Raw genomic sequence first — 15891 nt, 5'->3', positions numbered from 1 at the left:
CACACAATGGATACTAACTGCACTATGTCTGCTATGTGTGAGTTCAACCTAGAGATAACCATAAACGTTTGGTCAGTCGGTGACATATACCGAGCCAAACATGCGTTTCCTAATGGGGAGTTTGTAGTAAGCCACTGCCAGACACATCAGACACCAGGTTATCTCCCTTGACAAAAGAATTGTTCATGTTGATATCCGACTGCCCCCGACATCTCCCATCAGTGTAGAGTAGGGAGCCCCAATACATATTAGTTGGTTAGTAAGTGCCACCAAAATGTGGGTCTGGCTAACATTGATGTAATGTGCATGGCTAGCTTTATTGACGACGTCCTATTATTTTCTCTCTTCACACGGCTGTCCTCTCTGAATCTTTTGCATCCAGTAGTTATGAACTTTGCTTCAGTAAACAAGTAGTGATAAGGAATAAGCAAAATAGTAACGGGTGGAGAAATCTGCTGATTGTAGAAGTGACTATTCATAAAAATGTGCTGATTTTCAAATATGTACTTGAATATCGTGGATATGAAACTTGAATATAAATTACAATGGAATCTTTTTTTTTTCTACATTTCAGGATGAAAAAAGTAAGTTCAAACTTAACCATGTCAACTTTACTCTGGTGCTTCAGGCCGTGCATACCCTCTCTCTGACACTCAGTACATTGTAGTGCTCCAAGCCATGCATACCCCACTCTCTCACACTCAATACATTGTAGTGCTCTTTCACTCTCAGTACATTGTAGTGCTCTGGGCCATACATACCCACCTCTCTGACTCTCAGTACATTGAGGTGCTCCAGGCCATACATACCCCCTACTCTGACTCTCAGTACATTGAGGTGCTCCAGGCCGTACATACCCCCCTCTCTCACCCTCAGTACATTGTGGTGCTCCAGGCCATACATACCCCCTACTCTGACTCTCAGTACATTGAGGTGCTCCAGGCCGTACATACCCCCCTCTCCCACCCTCAGTACATTGAGGTGCTCCAGGCCATACATACCCCATATCCCCTACTCTGACTCTCAGTACATTGAGGTGCTCCAGGCCGTACATACCCCCCTCTCTCACCCTCAGTACATTGAGGTGCTCCAGGCCATACATACCCCATATCCCCTACTCTGACTCTCAGTACATTGAGGTGCCCCAGGCCGTACATACCCCCCTCTCTCACCCTCAGTACATTGAGGTGCTCCAGGCCATACATACCCCCTACTCTGACTCTCAGTACATTGAGGTGCTCCAGGCCGTACATACCCCCCTCTCTCACCCTCAGTACATTGAGGTGCTCCAGGCCATACATACCCCATATCCCCTACTCTGACTCTCAGTACATTGTGGTGCTCCAGGCCGTACATACCCCCCTCTCTCACCCTCAGTACATTGAGGTGCTCCAGGCCATACATACCCCCTACTCTGACTCTCAGTACATTGTAGTGCTCCAGGCCGTACATACCACCCTCTCTCACCCTCAATACCTTGAGGTGCTCCAGGCCGTACATACCCCCTACTCTGACTCTCAGTACATTGAGGTGCTCCAGCCCGTACATACCCCCCTCTCTCACCCTCAGTACATTGAGGTGCTCCAGGCCGTACATACCCCCCTCTCTCACCCTCAGTACATTGTGGTGCTCCAGGCCATACATACCCCCTACTCTGACTCTCAGTACATTGAGGTGCTCCAGGCCGTACATACCCCCCTCTCTCACCCTCAGTACATTGAGGTGCTCCAGGCCGTACATACCCCCTCTCTCACCCTCAGTACATTGAGGTGCTCCAGGCCATACATACCCCATATCCCCTACTCTGACTCTCAGTACATTGAGGTGCCCCAGGCCGTACATACCCCCCTCTCTCACCCTCAGTACATTGAGGTGCTCCAGGCCGTACATACCCCCCTCTCTCACCCTCAGTACATTGTGGTGCTCCAGGCCATACATACCCCCTACTCTGACTCTCAGTACATTGAGGTGCTCCAGGCCGTACATACCCCCCTCTCTCACCCTCAGTACATTGAGGTGCTCCAGGCCGTACATACCCCCTCTCTCACCCTCAGTACATTGAGGTGCTCCAGGCCATACATACCCCATATCCCCTACTCTGACTCTCAGTACATTGAGGTGCCCCAGGCCGTACATACCCCCCTCTCTCACCCTCAGTACATTGAGGTGCTCCAGGCCATACATACCCCCTACTCTGACTCTCAGTACATTGAGGTGCTCCAGGCCGTACATACCCCCCTCTCTCACCCTCAGTACATTGAGGTGCTCCAGGCCATACATACCCCATATCCCCTACTCTGACTCTCAGTACATTGTGGTGCTCCAGGCCGTACATACCCCCCTCTCTCACCCTCAGTACATTGAGGTGCTCCAGGCCATACATACCCCCTACTCTGACTCTCAGTACATTGTAGTGCTCCAGGCCGTACATACCACCCTCTCTCACCCTCAGTACCTTGAGGTGCTCCAGGCCGTACATACCCCCTACTCTGACTCTCAGTACATTGAGGTGCTCCAGCCCGTACATACCCCCCTCTCTCACCCTCAGTACATTGAGGTGCTCCAGGCCGTACATACCCCCTACTCTGGCTCTCAGTACATTGAGGTGCTCCAGGCCATACATACCCCCCTCTCTCATTCACAGTACATTGTGGTGCTCCATGCCGTACATACCCCCTCTCTCATACTCAGTACATTGTGGTGCTCTGGTTCGTACATACTCTCCTCTCTCACTCTCAGTAGTACATTGAGGTGCTCCAGGCCATACATACCCCCCACTCTGACTCTCAGTACATTGTGGTGCTCCGGGTCGTACATACTCCTCTCTTTCACTTTCGTTACATTGTAGTGCTCCAGGCCATACATACCCCGTCTCTCATTCTCAGTACATTGTGGTGTTCTGATTCGTACATACTCCCCTCTCTGACTCTCAGTACATTGTGGTGCTCTGGTTAGTACATACCCGCATCTGTGACTCTCAGTACATTGTGGTGCTCTGGTTTGTACATACCCCCATCTGTGACTCTCAGTACATTGTGGTGCTCTGGTTTGTACATACCCCCATCTGTGACTCTCAGTACATTGTGGTGCTCTGGTTTGTACATACCGTCTGTGACTCTCAGTACATTGTGTTGCTCTGGTTTGTACATACCCCCGTCTGTGACTCACAGTACATTGTGGTGCTCTGGTTTGTACATACCCCCATCTGTGACTCTCAGTACATTGTGGTGCTCTGGTTTGTACATACCGTCTGTGACTCTCAGTACATTGTGTTGCTCTGGTTTGTACATACCCCCGTCTGTGACTCTCAGTACATTGTGGTTTTCTGGTTTGTACATACCCCCATCTGTGACTCTCAGTACATTGTGGTGCTCTGGTTTGTACATACCCCCATCTGTGACTCTCAGTACATTGTGGTGCTCCGGTTTGTACATACCCCCATCTGTGACTCTCAGTACATTGTGGTGCTCTGGTTTGTACATACCCCCGTCTGTGACTCTCAGTACATTGTGGTGCTCCTTTGTGGGTGTGTTATAAGCTCTCGGATTTTTAACACATAAATCTGTATGCAGTTCTCATTACATTGTATAGTTTTTATAGAAGGAGTGACGTTATATGGCAGATTAGGGTTTTTTATCTATCCATTTGGCATTAATGCTGTATATCAGTCATTGTTGCTGTTGTGCTATGTCTGAGGGGATTTTGTTTTCAATCATGGGTGCTGCAGGGCACTTAGGTCACTCCCCTGCTGGTGCGATATCACTTCGGTAGTGGTCCTTTAAAGATTATTTGAGAGGTTTACCATTGGGCTTCATATATTTTGATCACACTGTTAAAGGGGTTGTCCATTACTAGGACAATCGTTCTCATTCCCTAATTTTGGGGAGAGAGAAGTGGGCAGTAAATGGGCGCAGAGCTCTCGTGACGTCACAACTTCACATGAGACTCGGGAACGCGAGCGCTAACTCTGCTGGAACCACGCCGTAACGGGAGGTGAGTATAAGCTTTTTAATTTTAACAGGGCCAATCATAGGGAATGAGAAGGGGTTATCCTAGTAGTGGACAACTCCTTTAACCTCATGTTTAGTACATTTTTTTTTGTTTTAAAAATCTTGGATGTGTGATCTATACTGTTTTTTTCTACAATTATGGCGTTTCATAAAATCATATGCATGATAGCAGCAGCAAAAGTCACATTCATTGTACCTGATTAGTTCCGCCATGATGTTTGTGGGCCACGTTCACACATGTAATTTATTACATGTATTGTGTTCATGTGATCTTGTCTTTACTGATACGTTCTCTTACTCCAGTTGTAATATGTGTCACGCTCCCCGGGTCCTTGGCTCCCCTCCCCGGGTCCTCTCCTCCGCTCCCCGGGTCCTCAGCCCCGCTCCCCGGCTCACCTGCCACGCTCCCCGGGTCCTTGGCTCCGGTGCCCGTCCTTCCCAGGCCCCCTGGTCTCCGATCGCGCCGCCCGACGGCTTCCCAGGCCCTGGCCGGCTCCCCTGCGTCCTCTTCTCAGCCTCCTTCCCTGGCTTCTGGCACCCGGGCTGCGCGCATGCGCATTAGGGCGCGCGCGCGGTCACTGACCCTTTCTTAAAGGGCCAGCGTCCATTAACAGGAAATGAGGCTAAACAGGTACAGGGTATAAAGGGGTGTATTGTCCAAGAGGGCGGGGCCTGATCTTCGTGTTTTCCAAGCTAGGAGTCAGGTCTCCTTGTGTCTTCGTGCCATACTCACGTATCTCTCTTCTAGAGCTGATCCTGCCTCGCCATCCGGTCCTGCTGAATCCCGAACCCCGCACGCTGTCCGTCTGCCATCTGACAGTCCGTACCATCTCGGATCCCTGCGGTGACCCGTCATCTCGCTCCAAAGGTTCCGGACCCCGCCTGACATCACCTCGGCTTCCGAACCTGAGCTACGTCACCCGGACTACCATCTGTGACTCCGTGGTCCCAGGGACTTCTTCGTTACACTCACTGGCACGGACTGTTCTACTGCCCATAGTGCTTCAGCTACCGGACTCCTTACCACCATCTTAGAGTTCGGCCCAGTGGATCCACCTCCTGGGTCTGCCCGACCGCCTGGCCCTGACAGTAAGATCAGGCCATGGATCCCGCTGCAGCACTAGCAGCCTTGCAAGAGGAACTCCAACGCCAGCGTGAAGTCCAGACCCGCATGCTGAACTTTATGACTTCCGTGGACACCCGCCTGACCACGCTACAAGCGGCAGTCACGTCTTCGACATCCCAAGCCGCCACTAGTCAAGCCACGTCCCCCGCTCCCGTGGCTGCTTCTTCGGATGCTTCCAGACTGCGTTTGGCCTCACCACCCCGGTACGCCGGAGATCCCAAGTCCTGCAGGGGGTTTATAAACCAATGCTCCCTCCATTTCACGCAGCTGCCACATCTGTTTGCCTCCGACCAAGCCAAGGTCGCCTTCATCATGTCTCACCTGGAGGGCGAGGCACTGGCGTGGATGAACCCGTTGTGGGAGTAGGAGGACCCTATGACCAAGGATCTTCAAGAGTTCCTGCAGGCCTTTCGCAGCACCTTTGACGAGCCGGGACGCGCCTCTGCGTCTGCTTCATCCCTCCTCCGCTTACGTCAAGGAACACTGACGGTGGGCCAATACGCCATCCGTTTCCGCACTTTGGCTTCAGAACTCGGGTGGAATAATGAGGCCCTAACAGCCGCCTTCTGGGAAGGACTCTCGAGTCGCATCAAAGATGAGTTGGCGGGTCGTGACGTGCCCTCCACCCTAGATGCCCTGATTGCCCTAGCAACTCGAGTGGACATTCGTTTTCAGGAGCGCTCCAAAGAGCTGTCTCGTGAGAGACGTCCGGTACGGCATTCCTCTCCTCCACAGAAGCCCTCCGTATCTCAGTCATCAACAGCTGGGATTCCCGTCCACGAGCCCATGCAGATCGACCGAGTACGACAGTCTGAACAACGTCGAGCAGAGCGGCTCGCCAAGGGTCTCTGCTTTTACTGCGGAGAGGACACACACCTCCTACGCTCCTGTCCGGAAAGGCCGGGAAACTCCAAAGCCTAGGGTTGGTAGGAGAGGCCACCCTAGGTGCTGGGACTCTCTCAGACCCGGTTATGTGGACTGTGCAAGTGTCAACGGGAGAGACGCGCTTCACGGCTGAGGCATACCTCGACTCTGGAGCAGCAGGCAATTTCATCCAGCAGGCCACGGTGGACAAGTACCAGCTGCCTGTTACTCCACTCGAGAAGCCCCTAGTGATTGCCTCTGTGGATGGGAGACCCCTCTCTGATACCATCTCCTGGGTCACCAGTCCGGTCGAACTGCGTATCGGTGCCCTGCACACCGAGAACATCGCTCTCTACGTCCTTCCACACATGTCTCATCAAATCCTGCTGGGACTTCCCTGGTTGCGGACACACGAACCATCAGTCAGCTGGGGTACTGGCGAAATCACCCGATGGGGTCCTGCTTGTCATGAGAAGTGTCTGAAGTCCATACAACCCATCCGACGACCTCCGGTTCCAGAGAACCTACCGGAACTGCCTTCGGCCTATTGGTCCTTCGCAGACGTTTTTGACAAGAAGGAGTCTGAGGTACTTCCGCCACACCGTCCCTACGATTGTGCCATCGACCTGCTCCCAGGAACAACACCGCCTCGAGGACGGATATATCCGTTGTCTCCAGCCGAAACCAGGGCCATGTCTACCTACATCACAGAAAGCCTGGCAAAGGGATTCATCCGGAGATCCTCCTCGCCTGCGGGAGCAGGCTTCTTCTTCGTTAAGAAGAAAGAGGGTGACCTACGCCCATGCATCGACTACCGGGGTCTGAATCAGATCACCGTAAAAAACAAGTACCCTCTGCCGCTCATCCCCGAATTGTTCGACCGGCTCAGAGGAGCCCGTGTGTTCACCAAGCTGGATCTTCGGGGTGCCTACAACCTAGTTCGTATCCGCTCTGGGGACGAATGGAAGACCGCGTTTAATACTCGCGATGGGCATTATGAATACTGCGTGATGCCCTTCGGCCTGTGTAACGCACCAGCAGTCTTCCAAGAATTGGTGAACGACATATTCCGGGACCTCCTCTACATCTGTGTAGTAGTTTATCTGGATGACATCCTTATCTTCTCTCCGGACCTCCAGACCCACAGAGAGAACGTACAGCTGGTTCTACAAAGACTGAGAGAGAATCGTCTCTACGCCAAATATGAGAAGTGTGTCTTTGAGCAGTCCTCTCTCCCTTTCCTGGGATACATCATCTCGGGCACTGGACTGCAGATGGATCCAAAGAAGGTCTCCTCCATACTCAACTGGCCTCCCCCTTCTGGACTGAAGGCAATCCAACGGTTCCTGGGATTCGCCAACTACTACCGCCAGTTTATCCCTCACTTCTCTGCCCTGACTGCTCCTCTCTCAGCTTTGACCAAAAAGGAGGCTAATCCAAAGGACTGGTCACCTGCGGCCGACGCCGCGTTTTGCTCACTGAAGCGAGCATTTGCCTCCGCTCCTGTACTCCACCGTCCGGAGTTAAACCGCCAGTTCACCTTGGAGGTGGATGCCTCCTCCTCGGGAGCCGGAGCAGTGCTCATGCAGAAGTCCTCCTCCGGCAAGATGGTGACGTGCGGTTTCTTCTCCAAGAGCTTCTCAGCGCCTGAACGTAATTACACCATCGGTGACCGAGAACTATTGGCGGTCAAACTGGCTCTGGAGGAGTGGCGCTACCTCCTGGAAGGAGCAGTGTACCCCGTGATTATCTACACGGACCACAAGAACCTGGAATACCTGCGGTCCGCTCAGCGACTGAACCCACGGCAAGCCAGGTGGTCCCTATTCTTTGCCAGGTTTGACTTCCAGCTCCATTTCCGACCCGCGGACAAGAATGTACGCGCTGATGCCTTGTCTAGGTCTTTCATGCCCATGGAGCAGGAGGAAGAGACTACCCAACCCATCATCTCTCCTAGCAAGATCATTTCGGTGGCCCCTGTCACCCTGGCCCAGATACCGCCCGGAAAGACCTATGTCTCTGAGACTGACAGGCAAAAAGTGTTACACTGGGGTCATGCCTCAAAAACAGCCGGTCATGCAGGCCAGAAGAGAACATGGGGTGCGATTGTACGCCATTACTGGTGGCCATCCCTTCGCACGGACGTCGCTGCTTTTGTCTCTGCCTGCTCCTCTTGTGCCAGAAACAAGACGCCCAAACACCTGCCCTATGGCCGTCTTCTGCCTCTGCCTATACCCTCAGTTCCGTGGCAACACATAGCGATGGATTTTATTACGGACTTGCCATTATCCTCTGGACACACAGTCATATGGGTCGTGGTGGACCGGTTCTCCAAAATGGCTCACTTCATCCCCATGGCTGGACTGCCCTCTGCTCAGGAACTCGCGGAAGCCTATATACATCACATCTTCCGCTTGCATGGCTTTCCATCCCACATCGTGTCCGACAGAGGAACTCAGTTCACCTCCCGCTTCTGGAGGGCGCTCTGCAAACATCTGGGAGTAACTCTGGACTTTTCTTCCGCATACCATCCTCAGTCTAATGGCCAAGTGGAGAGGGTCAATCAAATCTTGACATCCTTCTTACGTCACTATGTCAACGCCCATCACGACGACTGGTCCACGCTTCTGCCTTGGGCTGAATTCTCACATAACCACCACATCAGTGAGTCGTCCTCCAAATCTCCCTTCCATGTCGTTTACGGACTTCAGCCCTCCGTTCCATTGCCTATATCCCCTTCTTCGGATGTCCCTGCGGCTGATACTGTAGCCCGTGACTTCGCTACCATTTGGGACTCTGTCAAGGCGTCCCTTGGACGCGCTTCCCAGCGGATGAAGAAACACGCTGACAAGAGGCGTCTGGACCCTCCGTGTTTCTCTCCTGGTGACCTGGTCTGGCTTGCTTCCCAGTACATCCGATTGAAGATACCTTCCTACAAGCTGGGCCCTCGCTACATCGGGCCGTTTAAGGTCCTCTGCAAGATCAATGAGGTCTCCTACAAGCTACAGCTCCCGGCCACGATGAGGATACCCAACTCATTCCACGTCTCCCTGCTCAAGCCGGTTGTCCTTGGTCCCTTCTCCGCTGCTGCCAGTCCGGCTCCTCCACCTATTGCCGATGACGACATCTATGCGGTAAGGGATGTCGTGGCCATGAAGACCGTACGAGGTCGACAGTTCTTCCTGGTGGACTGGGAGGGGTATGGTCCTGAGGATAGGTCCTGGGAGCCCAGGGAGAACGTGGGCACTCCTCTGATCCGTGCCTTCATGTCCCGGTTGCGGGGAGGGGGGCGTGGGGGGGGGGGGGGTACTGTCACGCTCCCCGGGTCCTTGTCTCCCCTCCCCGGGTCCTCTCCTCCGCTCCCCGGGTCCTCAGCCCCGCTCCCCGGCTCACCTGCCACGCTCCCCGGGTCCTTGGCTCCGGTGCCCGTCCTTCCCAGGCCCCCTGGTCTCCGATCGCGCCGCCCGACGGCTTCCCAGGCCCTGGCCGGCTCCCCTGCGTCCTCTTCTCAGCCTCCTTCCCTGGCTTCTGGCACCCGGGCTGCGCGCATGCGCATTAGGGCGCGCGCGCGGTCACTGACCCTTTCTTAAAGGGCCAGCGTCCATTAACAGGAAATGAGGCTAAACAGGTACAGGGTATAAAGGGGTGTATTGTCCAAGAGGGCGGGGCCTGATCTTCGTGTTTTCCAAGCTAGGAGTCAGGTCTCCTTGTGTCTTCGTGCCATACTCACGTATCTCTCTTCTAGAGCTGATCCTGCCTCGCCATCCGGTCCTGCTGAATCCCGAACCCCGCACGCTGTCCGTCTGCCATCTGACAGTCCGTACCATCTCGGATCCCTGCGGTGACCCGTCATCTCGCTCCAAAGGTTCCGGACCCCGCCTGACATCACCTCGGCTTCCGAACCTGAGCTACGTCACCCGGACTACCATCTGTGACTCCGTGGTCCCAGGGACTTCTTCGTTACACTCACTGGCACGGACTGTTCTACTGCCCATAGTGCTTCAGCTACCGGACTCCTTACCACCATCTTAGAGTTCGGACCAGTGGATCCACCTCCTGGGTCTGCCCGACCGCCTGGCCCTGACAATATGGTGTTGGTGTGACTTGTTGAGGAGCAGTGTGTCAGGTGAATGGGGTGCAGGTATACAAGGCGCAGTGGTGAAATTATTGTCAGGGACATAGCAATTGGAAAACACTCCATGTCTGTCTGTGTAATACAGATGCTGATTTTCTGTGTGTAGCTTGGTTACATGGCTGACTATGACAAGTGTGCAAGGCAGAGGAATGCAGAAATACCTGCTACTCTCAGAAAGAATAGGATACTTCTCCCTCCCTCCATAGTGTCAGGTGCTTTGTCATCTATACCCGGTGGCCCTGGCAGATGACTGCCTGAAGTAAGTTAGAGCACATTTGATTAAATTGAGATATTCTATTCATTGTGTGCAAAGGAGCAACAACTCCTGGGTCATAGCAGACATTAATTTTACTTGTGTGAATCAGAAAATCGAGTCACACGGGCTAAATTTTGACCATACAGCATGTTGATTTGTTTGAGCCTGAACATTTTTAACACAAACCACTGAAAGTCTTATGTTTAGACAGTTCCTTTGTTGCCTGCGTAGATAAGAAGCCCTTACTTTTAGCTTATTTGTACCAGTTTTTTTATTATTCTTGATTATATAATACCATCATATTCCGCAGCATTTTACATACATTACCATTAATGATGAGAGAGTGTGCTCGTCACTGCTCGTTACTTGATAGAGCATCAGGGTTCTCGGTCGTGGATCGAGTTCCGAATAAAAAGTAAGTCAATGGGAAACTCGAGCATTTTTAAACTCCGATGGTCGATCAATTAACGAGCATGCTTGCTCATCACTATTAGTGATGGGTGGACCCGGTCTGTAAAAGTTCAAAAGTACCTGAGCAATGACTCTGGGCCTGGAGTTCTTGGGGAACTCCGGGTACCCATCTGGGTCTGGTAACTCAGGTAATTAAAAAAAGAAAAGGAAAAATAAAGAAAAAGGCAGGATGAGCCAGATAAACTTCTGGGATTGTCACATTTAATGGATGCGACAATCCTGGGCAGCTCCAGGCTGCTATTTTTAGGCTAGGGGGGCCCAATAAGCATGGGTCTGCCCAGCCTGAGAATTCCAGCCCACAGCTGTCAGGCTTTATCATGGCTGGGTACCAAAATTTGGGGGGACTGCATGCCGCATTTTTTAAAATTATTTATTTAAATAATTTTTTAAAAAACGCATGTGGTTCCTCTTATATTGATACATAGCCAAGATAAGCACATAGCTGGGCGCTGCAGCCTACAGCCGTATTATTTATCTGTACTGGGTATCATAAAATGGGTGACACTATACCAATTTTTTTATTTATTAATTTAGTTTTACACCAATATAGCCACACAGACAGCGTCTCTGATTGAAAGCAGTCAGACATACTGTCACTCAGGGTGGGGGTGCTATCTGACTGCAACCAATCAGAGAGAAAGGGGAAAGAAGAGCATATGTAGGAGGGATAATGAGCAGCCTCGGAAGAAGCGTTACAGCTGCGCAGATACTGGTAAGTATAACACACTTGCTCCAAACCCCCTATCCCTTCCACCACCATTTTTAAGCATGTACTTTGTGTCCTCATAGAGTTATATGGGGACCGGCATCCTGCCAGATATCCGGGATCAACTTGGGCCTGACCCGGGTTTTTTTTAACCCAGTAGAACCTGCTGCTCATGGATATGTGCGGATCCGCCCATCACTACTAATTATCATTTGGAAATTATAAAACACAATTTCAGGGTAACAGATGGGGTAGATATAGATTTTTTTTAGGCCACTCCAAAAGTACATATTAAACGAGAGAAAATATAGGAGCATTAAAGGGCCATACATCATATCAAAAATAAATATGGAGACTCCTTGTAATAAGAGTAATAATAAATTTAAATTACTCTTATTACAAGGAGTCTCCATATTTATTTTTGATATGATGTATGGCCCTTTAATGCTCCTATATTTTCTCTCGTTTAATAATTATCATTTGGAGTGTGAGAGGAAACCTACATAAACGTGGAGAGAACATACAAACTCCTTGAAGATATTGTCCTTGGTGGGATTTTAAACCAAGGAACCAGCGCTTCAAGGCAACAATGCTACCCACTGAGCCACCTTGTGTTATTTGTACATTAGAGCTAATGTACACATACTTTGAGAACATTACCACAGGGAGGAACAACATTTGCCAGATAATAAACAAACTGATATTACATTTAATACATTAATGTGTACATAGTGAAAGTGCTGAGCTTAAAGAATAAATTAACCTAAAAATAAATACAGAAGAATGTTTCCAGCTCTCTTCTTCTGAATAAATTTGTGCAGTTGTCACTTTTTTTGTCCAAATAGCCAACACATTGCATCATGGGTCCAAACTATGGGAGAATATAAAAGGCATTTAGGACTGGTGTCCATACATGACCACTAATGCTGAATGCACCTACAATGGCCTTTCCTGGTTTGTAGTAATCCTGATTCATAATTGTATCACCTGTGATTCAGCACTAGGGGCACATATATCTGGCCAGTGGGCATTGTATCGCTGAAGAGCATGCACTGATTGGCGGTCTAATTGGCTGTCTGGGCGACATTAAAGAGCTGTACTTATTGTACCTATATCTTCCTGTGCCAGCAAGAGCTGCTTTTTGGAGCACAACTCTTCTTTAAATGGAATCTGCCACTAAGATTTAGCCTCCTAATCTGAGAGTAGTTTTGCGGAGCGGCAGAGATCCTAATTCCAGCAATGTGTTTACTGGGTTGCCTGCTGTAGTTTAGATAAACTCACTGTTTTATCAGCAGATTATTATCAATTGATGACTAGTAATCTTGCTGCCTGGTAGTCCTACATATTCATGAGCTCTGTATAACCCCACCCTACCGTTGATTGGCAGCTTTCTGTGTACACTGTGCATATGCAGAAAACTTCCAATCAGTGATGTGGGTGGAGTTATATAAAGTTCAACATTCAGATAACTGTTGTCACTCTAGTGGGGGTGGACCCACTGTTCCACAGAAGCGTCTCACCCTGGATGGGTGTAAGTAAGCAACTACCTTGTCTTCATTAGAGGCTCTGATGGTGAGGTTAGGCTTGTGCTGAAAGGTAACCACCAGGTACCACTCCAGGGGATCTCTCAGTACTGTAGCAGCTGACCCCAGGGGTCGGAAATGCAGGCACGGACACAGGTCCAGTCACAGTGGCTAGAACAGGATAGATAGACTGGTACCGACAGGTTCAGGCGGGTGCAGCAGGTACTGGTAGATACGGCAGGATCTGGCAGGTACAGCAGGTACTGGCAGGTACAACACATACTAGAACACAGGCACAGATAACGGACAGAGGATACAGGGAATGGAACCAACTAGCAAGCGTGGTTGTAGTAGTAAGACCACATTGCTCAGGCACCTCCGATAGGGGGAGGATGTGCTATATATCTAGTGCCTCTCAGCTATGGGCTGAGAGGCACTTCCAGGTTAGTGCACGCTGGCCCTTTAAGACCAGGGAGGAGCGTGTATGCCTGAGCGCCCTCCCTTGAAACCTATGCAGCGTTTACAGGCCCCGGGAGCCGGCAGCAGAAACAGAGACAGAAGCCGCCAATGAGCGGCCGGTAAGGTGAGTGCACAAACATCCCCGCTGGGAGGCGAAGAGGGACAATGTGGGTATGCCGGCATTAAAACTGCTAGATCTGTAGCAGATAAAACAGTGATTTTATCAAAGTGACAGCAAGCAGCTGAGTAAGTGACACATCTCTGGAATCAGGGTCTGTGCCCCACACATCATGCTGCTCTCAGATGGGGTAGCAAAAATCTCGGTGTCAGATACCCTTTAATTTCTAATGTAATAGGGTCTCAAGTTGCACTAGTCTTCTCTGAACTAACGGTGGCCATAAACAATAGATAAAAGAGTTTTTATGTAGAGCTATGGCTAAACAATCAGTCATTTGGTAATATTTGTTTTACACACACAGCCATGAACATGTAAGTCCATTTTGGCTACTAATGGAGTTAAAGCTGGCCATGTCTAAAGCCCCATAAACAATAGACAGCAGTTGGCTGCAGAATGATTCGGTGGATGGTTCACCCAATAACTATCTCGCACGTGGGAGCGCTCGACCCCTGCTTTCTCTTTGACGGAGCCACTGCCAATCTTCTCTGGTGGTGGCTTTTTCTAGCACTCCAAATTCAGGCATGCCGGATACTTTTATCTTTAACATCATCTGTTACGTGGACAGGCTGGAGGGCCCCATATACTTAAGATTGTTGGCTGATCATGCTGATATCGGGAGGCTCGGACAATATTAGTCTAACAGTTAGGCGCACTTTGCACACTACGATATCGCAGGTGCGATGTCGGTGGGGTCAAATCGAAAGTGACGCACATCCGGCGTCGCTGTCGATATCGTAGTGTGTAAATCCTTTATGATACGATTAACGAGCGCAAAAATGTCGTAATTGTATCATCGGTGTAGTGTACGACATTTCTATAATTTCGCTGCAGTACGATGTTGTTCCTCGTTCCTGCGGCAGCACACATCGCTGTGTCAGAAGCCGCAGGAGCGAGGAACATCTCCTACCTGCGTCACCGCGGCTCACACCGGCTATGCGGAAGGACGGAGGTGGGCGGGATGGTTATGTCCCGCTCATCTCCGCCCCTCCGCTTCTATTGGCCGCCTGCCGTGTGACGTCGCTGTGACACCGCACGACCCGCCCCCTTAGGAAGAAGGCGGTTCGCCGGCCAGAGCGACGTCGCAGGGCAGGTGAGTGCATGTGAAGCTGCCGTAGCAATAATGTTCGCTACGGCAGCGAACACAAGATATATCTGCTGCGACAGGGGTGGGGACTATCGTGCTCAGCATCGCAAGCATCAGCTTGCGATGTCTTAGTGTGCAAAGTACCCCTTAGGCTATGTTCACACTAGAAAAATGATTTTTCTTAAGAAATTTCGTGAGAGTGAAGGATTAGCGCACCCGAGTTAAAAAACGCACCAAAAACACGGGTAAAAAACGCAGTGTGTGAACATAGCCTTATAGAGGTCGTAAGAAGGGACAAGAACATACTTTATATATTCTTTCAGGGAAAATCTTTTGCGGGTTTTCAGCTATGATCATTTTAAACAGGGCTCTCTGCTTTCGAGATGACAGTTTGTCATCGGCTAAAATGATCTCTTATTGCTAAATTTCACCTAATGAATGTGAATATGGCGCCTATCTGCATTTTATCTAAGAAATTCAATTTTGTCACTTCTTTGTAGGTTTCTTTATGCTAAAAAATGGAAGAAAGCAGATTTGCAAAGCGTGGAATGATTTTACATGGCCTCTGAACTACGTATGCTGTAATATACACGGAAATGTCCTTTGTACCTTTGAAAATAGTGGATTATAGATCTGTTTACAGGGAACAAGCACACACATAGAGATCAGTAAGACTGTGCGCAGTAAAAATAGCCTCAATCAAGTAATCAAGCGGAAAATTCCCAATAAAACCATGAAACGGGCAGACAACAGCATTTCACTCTAGGGTATCTAATTTGCTTCTAGTCCTCTGATGATGGTCTTCTGAATATGGTTGATTTTCTACCTAGATACTAGTGCGCTTAGTTATGTGCAGTTGTTGTATTGACTAAATCCACCAACGAAGGCACAACCAAATGTTTGCACTAGGTGTACTGCATGAAAGATACATAATGATGAGGATATGACATCTGACATTACTCAAAACAACCACCCAAGTTCCAACTGACTTCTCCACCCGGCGATTTTCCTTTTTTTTCCTCCCTTTATTCCAGAAGCCATAATTTTTTTATTTTTCCTTCAATATATTCATACGAGCT

The 15891-nt window shown here is 50.1% G+C and overlaps 1 protein-coding gene across 2 annotated transcripts in view; it reads left to right on the top strand.

Annotated features, from left to right (window-relative positions):
* The window catches only part of SLC45A3 (solute carrier family 45 member 3), a 59547-nt gene that overhangs the window by 23961 nt on the left and 19695 nt on the right, over positions 1-15891 (top strand). The window contains exon 1 of one of the 2 annotated variants that reach the window (XM_075335696.1): positions 10084-10126. The exons of the other annotated variant lie outside the window; for it this stretch is intronic. The gene's annotated coding sequence lies outside the window, so the exon portion shown is untranslated. Of the gene's footprint in view, positions 1-10083; positions 10127-15891 lie in introns of those variants that run through there. 2 annotated transcript variants of the gene reach the window in all.

This window comes from Anomaloglossus baeobatrachus, chromosome 2 (assembly GCF_048569485.1).
Source record: "Anomaloglossus baeobatrachus isolate aAnoBae1 chromosome 2, aAnoBae1.hap1, whole genome shotgun sequence".
Taxonomy (NCBI): Eukaryota; Metazoa; Chordata; class Amphibia; order Anura; family Aromobatidae; genus Anomaloglossus; species Anomaloglossus baeobatrachus.
Note: the sequence above shows the minus strand (reverse complement) of the source record. Positions and strands in the feature narration are given on the sequence as shown.